Source organism: Lichenostomus cassidix, chromosome 3 (assembly GCF_008360975.1).
Source record: "Lichenostomus cassidix isolate B80296 chromosome 3, HeHo_3.0, whole genome shotgun sequence".
Classification (NCBI taxonomy): Eukaryota; Metazoa; Chordata; class Aves; order Passeriformes; family Meliphagidae; genus Lichenostomus; species Lichenostomus cassidix.
This window is the reverse complement of record NC_139483.1, coordinates 38024343-38033155: the sequence shown is the minus strand read 5'-3', so window position 1 is coordinate 38033155 and position 8813 is coordinate 38024343. Positions and strand designations below refer to the sequence as shown.

General features: G+C 41.7%; 1 long non-coding RNA gene across 1 annotated transcript; it reads right to left on the bottom strand.

Moving 5' to 3' along the window:
* Nucleotides 1-268: 268 nt before the first annotated feature.
* On the bottom strand, nt 269-4529 carry LOC146439484 (uncharacterized). The gene is made up of 3 exons (XR_014850811.1): nt 4456-4529; nt 3696-3859; nt 269-1094 (listed from the first exon to the last, which is right to left on the bottom strand). It is a non-coding gene; the product is annotated as an uncharacterized LOC146439484 (long non-coding RNA).
* Nucleotides 4530-8813: the final 4284 nt, after the last annotated feature.

Sequence of the window (8813 nt, the reverse complement as noted above, 5' to 3'; positions counted from 1 at the left end):
GAAGTCCTGATTTGCAGAGAATTTAAACTTGGCACATTAAATTCCAGTCCAAGAACCATTATTTTTTCCCCAAAATGTATTTGGAGAAATAGTTTGTTCTTCATGTTGTTAGAGTGGAAAAGCAATGTCTCAGAGCTTTTATTTGTCTGATGCTCAGCCCTACAAGAACAGTGTTTTAAAATGGAAACTTGTGACATATGCACCAGACTCTTAAGCTACTTTTCAACTAGAAAAACTAAAAAAAAAATCCCCAAACAAAACAAAAATATATCCCTTCGCCTCCTCCAATGATTGAATTATTTTTGGATTTGGAGCTTCAATGCATATAGCAACTCTTTATTTCCTTAAATTTCAGGATAAAATTTTAATGATGGCAAATGGCGATCTGAGAACAAAACAAGGATGCTATAAGAACACAGAAGACAAACATACACGATACAGGAAACTATGGAAGACAGATTAGGAGTCACTTAAATAAAGAATAAGACCCAAGTAATCCACCAAGGAAGTGAAAACTGTGAATTGCTCTTGATAAGCAGATTTCTGATGGGCTTTGTATTCTTTGAGTGTGCAGTAACAGCATTGTTATCTGGGTTACTCCAATGCCCCTCAAAATGAAACTTAGCTGAGGAGGCCCATAGGATTGAGAAGCTACTTGTGGTAAGGTATAAGGAGTAAAAAAGCAGCCTTTCTCTCTCATTTTTGTCTGAATTCCCACCCCCTCAGTATGTTTTCTACTCTTCTACACTTTTTAATGTTTCCTAGAATGGAACTCTCGCCATTTGCTTTGAGAGATTTTTAGACGCTCAGCAGTTAACATTTGTGTAGCACTGCTTAGTGTAAGGAGTCTGCTCAGAATAAGTGGGGATGAAGGTTGGGCTGATCAATAACCAAAACTTGAGCTACTGGAGATACTAACTCCAGCCTCTGAGAGTGTTGGATTGTGATTTCTTGACTGCAGTCATGTCTGGTGATTTTGCTGTTGCTCACTGCAGCATACAGATGTCTTCTTCAGCATCACTCTAATGTGCATGAAAGGACATTAGAAGTATCTGTTGCTTGTCACATGGGTTTCTTAATGTGCAGTGTTTTTCCTGTAATCATATGAAAACAGGTTTGTTAGCATTGTGATTAGATTACGTACAGTAAGACTGTAGTTCAAAGAGGCAGACATAGCTGATATACAATAGCTCCTAAAAGCACAGGTTTATGACAATTTTCATAATGAAGCACACTGTGCATCTCTTATTGCTAACAAGGTTGTTAATGAAAGTCTAAGCTCTAGTGCCCAGCGGGTATCAAGGCAGTCATACTTTATGTATTCTGCTTGTTAATGGTAAAGGCAAAATATCTGTTACATGTTTAAAACTGCACTTTAGCTGCTCAGGAAAATGAGAGCTGTTCTCAGTTTCATTTCATATTATCCACTGACTGCTTTGCACAGAGTTGAATTGGTGATTAGGAAGGAAGTGGAGATTTTTCTTGTCTCTAAACTGCCTATTCCTTGAGAAGACAATTGAAGGTAATAATTCTTGGTGTATTTCAGCTGGTGAAAAGTCCTTTGCCCAGATATGGCAGAAGATGTTAGTAAGTGCTGTACTTTTGTCTCTTGGTTGGAAACCCCAAAGGAGCTTTCTCAGATTAGTTCTCCAGAGATGCGTGAACAAAGCAGTGCTTTAAAACAGTTTGCTCTTGGGTTTGAGAGCCATTTATTGTCAGGTGCAAACATCAACCACTATAAATGAAATGGGTTAATAGGCTTTCCCATAGGGTGAATTGGTAGACACCCCGCAACTGTTTTTTCTGCTGGCTTTGTTCAAGGCCAGGTGACATTACCTGAGGGAGAGAAGAGAGCACTTTCAATTTAGGACTTCAGCAAACAGACTGGGTGCACGAATTATGATGTTCCTACAACCAGGATTTCCTAGATTAGTTGTCAAATCATAAAAATGGCATAGTGGGAATTCTAAAACTTTTGTATAAATGTGAAACATTCAGTCTTCAGTCTATTTAATATTTTTAACTTCTTTTCCCCATTTTAATTTTTAGTCAGTTAAAAAATTCTGTGTTATAGCAAAACATTGACATGCAATAATGTGGAAATGAAGCATATCAGGATTTCTGAAATGATTATAGTTAGAAAATTTTAATATAAAACCTTACATTGTTTAAAACATTTTTCCTATTCTTCCTGACCAAATATTTTCATTAGATGTGGCGTGAAATGGGAATAGTTCTGCATTTGCCCTGCCATCCTCACTGCCCCCCCTTTCCCTGAAGTTGTAGGTTTTGGCTAATTTTAGCTGTTTATGAGAAGGTGGGGGGGGGGGGAGAGAGGAAAGCAGCCAAGTTTGGCTGTACTCTTCCTTTACTTTTGTAAACTTTGCCTTCACTACTAAATTAAGATAAGTTTTACATGTTTCCCAATGGTGTCCTCCACTTCTCAGATCTTTAGAGGTCAAGGAACAGCATGTAGGCAGGGGAAAGCAAAACTAGTTAAGAGGAGTAAATGTAGACCAGTCATGTGGGTTTTGTGCTTATTGTGAAAGGGCTGAAATATTTCACGCCAGTGGAATATTGGCTGGGTTCAGGTGTCTCGCTGAGTTACCACAGCTGAAGAGTTATTGCACCTGACCCGAGCTGCAGAAAGCAGTCAACTGATTTGGTAGCTTGGGGCAAGCCCGAGGTGAGACAAATTTGTGTCTTTTGATTATGTTTATGCTAATGGTTCTGCATCCTGTTCGTGACAAGCATGCTCAGCTGATATCACTGCGTCCTAATAATCAGAGAGAAGGATCTCATTGGTGAAACACACCATGCACGGCCCTTAGGTATGGTGTGAATAAAGGCCACCGCAACAACCCCTCAGCAAGTTTTGAAATGAGCACAAAAGGGCGTGTTTTTCAAGTGTGCTTTTTCATTCAATATGTCAGCTAGTTCGAAGTACAAATCAGGCCCCACTGCAGCAGCACTGAGCAGTGCAGATCAAGAAAAGGGAGCTAAACAAATTACTTTTTTGTGACATCAAGGATTCAAGGAGCATTTTCAGGCAGCAATCACCTTTCTTCTGTGTGTTCATAACCTGTCGTGCTAAGTACAGATCCTAGCTTGAGCCCTAGCAGCTGTAGAAGGCAAAATGTAGAAGGTTGTGCATGAGGCATCTTGATCAGCTCCCAGCTGGCTGCTGCTGTTCTCCCATCCCCCTCCAAATTACCAGGGTTACCGCCTGGCTCAGATTTGCTCAGGGTTACGTCTGCAAGCGTCACCTCTGCAACTGTAATACAGATAAGAATTTACCAACAATCTTGAGAGACATTCCCTGGCCTGAAGTGCTCAGAGGCATGTGACAGCAGGATCCAGGGTTGTGCTACCAGTGAGACAAACAAACACAGTCACGTCTAAGTGGTTGTGTTGCTTCATCAGACCTGGCAAACTGATGATATTGCCTGTCCTTCTGAACTCTACAGAGAGTTCTGGCTGGGAATGGTTTTATGCAAATATTTTCTAAATGTTTCTCTTCTCTTTGCTGAGGTTGTCCTTTGCAGATATAAGGGAAGAAGGAAGCTGCTGTCCCAAAAGGCAGTCTTGGGAAGCTGCAGGATCAAACTGAAAAAACCCTCCCAAACTAGGCTTAACTTCAGATCTCTATATTTTCCCTTGCAAATGTGTCTGTTTTATGACTGGTGCATCCTTACCTGAAGGCGGGTCTGATGGGTGCTTTTCAAGTTTACTTCCAGCTCTGGCTGTCACCAGGCTGTGCAGTGGGGCTTAAGCTTGCGAGCAGCCCAGCCTCTGCTGTAGTTGTTTCTTTTCCAAAGAGTTTCTGCTAGTTTACATACCATTTTCTCCCAGTCTGATTCTGCTGGGTGAAGGGAAGGAATTGAAGAAGATTAAAAGATGTCCGCTTTATCGTACCAAAAACAAGATTACAAAAGATGTGGACTGTCAGCTCTGTCACACTCCTCCCTTTGCTGAAGTGGACCATCAGGTGACCTGTGTGCAGCAGAAGAATGGAGACTGAGAGCATAAAAATCACATATCCATGATGATGGTAATTCATGACCAAATACTTTGTCACCTGAATGCAGGTAGAAAAGAAGCTAGCTGAGAATAACTGAGAAAGGGAGTAGGTTCGGCAATGTGGTGTTGCCAGCTGCCTGCTGCTGGGGCTCTGGCACCTCAGTGGCTAAGGAAACCCACGGGGGTCCTTGGATCCAAATGTGGTGCATTCCAAGGACTCCTTTCACACCAGGCTATGAAGCTTTTATCCATTTTGTGCAGGATTGTTTTTGTTCTCCTGGCTGATGATTCTATTCCTAAAGTAATTCAAATAAATGAATACAATATGTTTGGTGAGTATATTACTGTAACTAAGATTCCCAGTTGGGTTTCTCATTTAAGCAGCAGGATGGTTGAGAGAATTAAATTAAGAATTGGGTACTCCTCTGTCCTTACCTTGCTCTGTAGAGTGATTCATGCCACAAGCAGGGCCTTGTTCACTCAGACCAGCATTTCCAGACTCAAGTGCCTAAAGATAGGCACTTGAACGTGTATTTAGGCACCCACATGAATGCTGTTTACTTTGCAGAGGTGCAGCTCCCTGAGAAGGGAGGGTGTTTACAGGCATTTGGCCTCTCTGGTAAAGAAGCCAAGCTTTAGGCACTGAAGCAGAGAAGAAAAACTTTACTCTTGGGGGGGCACAGTTCACTCATGTGAAAGCAGCAATAAATCCTTTGCTGTATCACAGGAGAAGGCTATGAGGCTGAGCTGCTGAAGTTGGCATTGCAGCAGCATTTTGGAAATAACAAAGCTTATTGTGCATATGTGCGTGATGTCAGAGCTCACAGGAAAGGGAGCATACCTTTATGATGAGGAAATAATAGATAATGGAATGGAAGCAGAAAAAATATAATTTTGACTTTTCTGACTGAACTGTGTGTTTAAATCTCAGACTTATTAAGGGTGTAAATCTCCATAAATTAATAAAGCTTTCTCCTTTTTCTTTTCTTTTCTTTTCTTTTCTTTTCTTTTCTTTTCTTTTCTTTTCTTTTCTTTTCTTTTCTTTTCTTTTCTCATGCAATATGGGAAACAATGAATAGGCAAGTGCAATTTATAAGGGAGGAAAATCCAGCAAGAAGGTTTGCTGAACTGAGCAATTGAATGGTATTCCTGTGGAGTGGTTTTACGGTGTCACTTGAACCCCCTGGTTATGCAGTCTCTAGGTAACTGGAGGCAGGTCTGTTTTCCATAATATACTGACTAGCCTGGAACTAAAAGCACACACATAAAACTTCCCCAAACCTTGCTGTATCCATTCCTGGCAAAAGTAATGGAGCCTGTTTAAAACCTTGTGCTTTTTATCCATGTCAAGTGACTTTTAAAGAGCTTGGTACATATAGAGAAAGGAGATTTGTTTGGCAAGTTGTTCCAAATCATAATTATGTCTCAATACAAGGCATTTGCAAAAGAAAATGTATGCTTTGCTAGAAGTGCAGAATTCAGAACAAGATGCAATTTTGTTTGGCTTTGGGACAGAGCTTTGGGGGAAGCAGGCAACAAGGGAAGCACGGTACTAATGAAATAAAGCCTTACTTGGAGGGAATAGAAATAAGCCTTGTTAGGAGAGGACAGAAAGGTGGTGGGAGGCCAATGAAAGTGAGTACAGTTAGGGAAATGTGATGTGGGAGTCATAGGAGAGAACAAAGGAGTTGGTGGAGGGTGCAAGAAATGTTTATCAAAAAGCAGAGCTTGGTGAAGCTGCAACAAACGGCTGAAGAGGAGTCAAAGATGGCAGCAAGGCACAGAGGAAGCCCAACTGGAAACAAACTGAAAACTTTTCCTCAAAATAGTGCCAGATGCTTCTGGCAGTCTTGCTGGTTTGGGAGTGTTGGAGTTCATGACACTGTTTGCAGTGTCTGTATTCTTCCTTGGATGCAGCATGGAGGAGGAAAATGCTGCCAGTCTGAATAACTGTTTATCCTAGACTGATTGTAGGAGACTGAAAAAGGGGGAGTTTTTACTGCCTTTTGCCACAACAGCCAGGATGGGAAAGTTACAGAGAGACTCCCTTGAGAAAAATGAATTTTGGACTCTGTTAAAGATGCAAAAGGCACAGACTGTGTATGTGCAGTAGTTAAAAGTGAAAGGGAAATGGAAGAATGTTTTTACTTCTAATTCAGTCATTTCTCACTGTAGGCAGGTTGACTAAATGTTGGATAGCTGCATTTCCAACAAGGAGGGAGCTGACACCATATCTGTTGTACCATCTGTTTACCAGTTACTAGTGTACTGGGGAGAAGCTTCAGCAAGGAGTGGGAAATCTTCCAGAGTTGGCAGTTGTGTTTAACTGCTTGAATGCCAGTGATATGAAGTCAACGTACTGGCAAGCCTCCTGTGTTCTGAGCTAAAACTACAGTGTGTTGCCTATCCTCTTCAACTAGTGAAATTCAACTAGGTGCTTCTCCTTGCCCATTGCCATCGGTGGCAAAAGAAAACTGGCCCCTCCTAGCCAGGTTGCAGCCAGGGAGACACTTTCCATGTGTCTTTTAATTGTTCTTTGCACAGGGAGGAAAGGAAACACTTCAATCCTGCTAGCAGTGGTACCAGAACAAAAGCTGGGGAGAAATGTTATTTTGCTGTAGCTGGTGGTCTGCAGGGTGCCTTGCTGTTGCAGTGGTGCTGGGATGCCAGTTTATTAATGAACTGCTCGTGTGAAATTAACAAACACACCATAACTCAAAGCTCAAAAGAAACTAGCAGCAGCAGTTCATCCAATCATCCTGTTCCCCCTGGTTTGCAGTTACACTTTTAATACTGAAATAGTATTTGGGCAATTCTGCTTTGGTTTCCTCTCTCAGTTTTTTCCACTCCAAAGCTGGCAAAACCTGGTGACTGCGAACTGGCCTGAGTGAAAGCTGCAAGCCCTCTCTAGCCCTTAAGAATAGACGTTTCAGTTTCAAAGCTGAGTGCAGAACTAGATACAGAGCAAGAATTTCTGAAGTAAAAGTTGTGATGCCGTAGGAGGAATTGCAGAATTATCTTCAAGCTGATAATGGTTTCAAGCCCAGAAAGATGGTACTCACTACCTATGCTTTCTGAATACTTAATTTCCTTATTAAGTCAGTGCAGCTCAACTACTCTTTGCCTTTGACTCTCAGTGTCAAAACTTGGGCAAACTGTCACAATTAAACTTGTGGGAAACAGTTTTGATCTTGCACAGATCAAATTCAATTGTGGTAAATTTTGTGTTCTTTGTATTAAATTTTTGTCAGGCTTGAGGCTATCTGCCTTTCCCTTCCCTCTGGCCAAAATTTCCTTAATGTTCATTTGTCTTGACCTAGACGCATGCATCCACCCTCCAGATCAAGTCTGTGGATACATAAGGTCCAGCTAATTTCAGACACCTGCAATTCTTCCTCTTATGCATAATGAGAGACACAGAGAAGAGGACTCATTTGTCCTGTGGAATCTCTGGGGCAGAAATGAGTTTGTTCTGCTTGAGAGCTGCATAGTGGTGGTTAGTGAGCCACTGAGCCCCAATTAATGCCCCCACACATGCCCCTGAGCGGTTTATCTACTTGACATCAAAACAGCAGAACCAAGCATCTTCTAGAAAATGCAGGACCAGGCAGAGTGAAGTGAGTGAAGTCTGCAGAATTTATTGAGCTTCAAGTGATGGCTACATATAATTTATTTTAATACTTGAAATTATGTAATGGGACCAGACCTTTTAAGAAAAATGGTATATGTGCATAGCTGTTCCTGAGGCTCTGTTGTTCTTAGAAGATAACCTAAGCAGTCTTATAGGTCCTGTCATCTGTTTCTTTTCCTTGTGCACCTCTAACTTCTCTGCCACCTGAGAGAGACCCTTTAAAATCACTAGAGCCCTTTGATCTCAGATGCACACTGTCTTCAGCACTGTCTTAACAATACTCAAATACTTGCAGAGATTGTTTTTCATGCCAGTCTGTTTCCTTCTTGCTTGTCTCTCTTGAAAGTGCTAGTAAACTAGTATCTATCAAGTGAACATCCCCTGCACAAGGTTTTAATACTTGTTTATCACCTCAAACCCTACTCATCTTTCAGATGAGCACTAAACAAAGTACTGCATTCACACAAGAGAGTTCCTGTTCCCTCTGTTAGGAGAGGCTAGTAGTCACTCCTGCTCCCAAGGCATATGATTTTGATGGCCTTACCATGTGTTTCACTATGGCATTTATATAGTCAGCCCCTCTGTACCAGTCATCAAAATGGCCTCCTTTTCTATTTTTTTCTCTCTCCAAAAAATAAAGGAAAACCAAAAGCCTGAGAGCAATCTTTATTGAGAGCAGGTTTGCTCTGCACACTCTGCCATTTCTGCAGGGCATGTGGGCTCTGAAACCATCGTCTGTCAGCTTAAACTCTTTTTTCCCCTCAAGGAGCCACTTGAGTATTTGGGCTCTGAGATGGAGGAGGCCTTTGCTCTTGCCAGCTTGGAAATACTGCAACATTTGTTGCAGGCTCTTGGCTTTCATTCCTGGCCTACCCTGCAATAACCCAGGATTTTGTGTGCCTGAAGATGTGTGTAATTGCTCCAGCACCTGCAATTACCACATCAAACCCCTCATGGCCCAGCCATTGAGCCATGTTGTGAGTTGAGAACTCAGCCAACAGGAAAGCAGGTTAGAGTTGGAGCTGTGAAAAAATCCTCCTCTGGTTATGGTCAGATATGTATGGTTTGCTGCTTGGTATATATATTATGGAGGAGGAATGGTCTAGGGTTCTCTTCTCTGATATGCTTTTTATGCAAACTCACATTTGATTATGTGAGAACA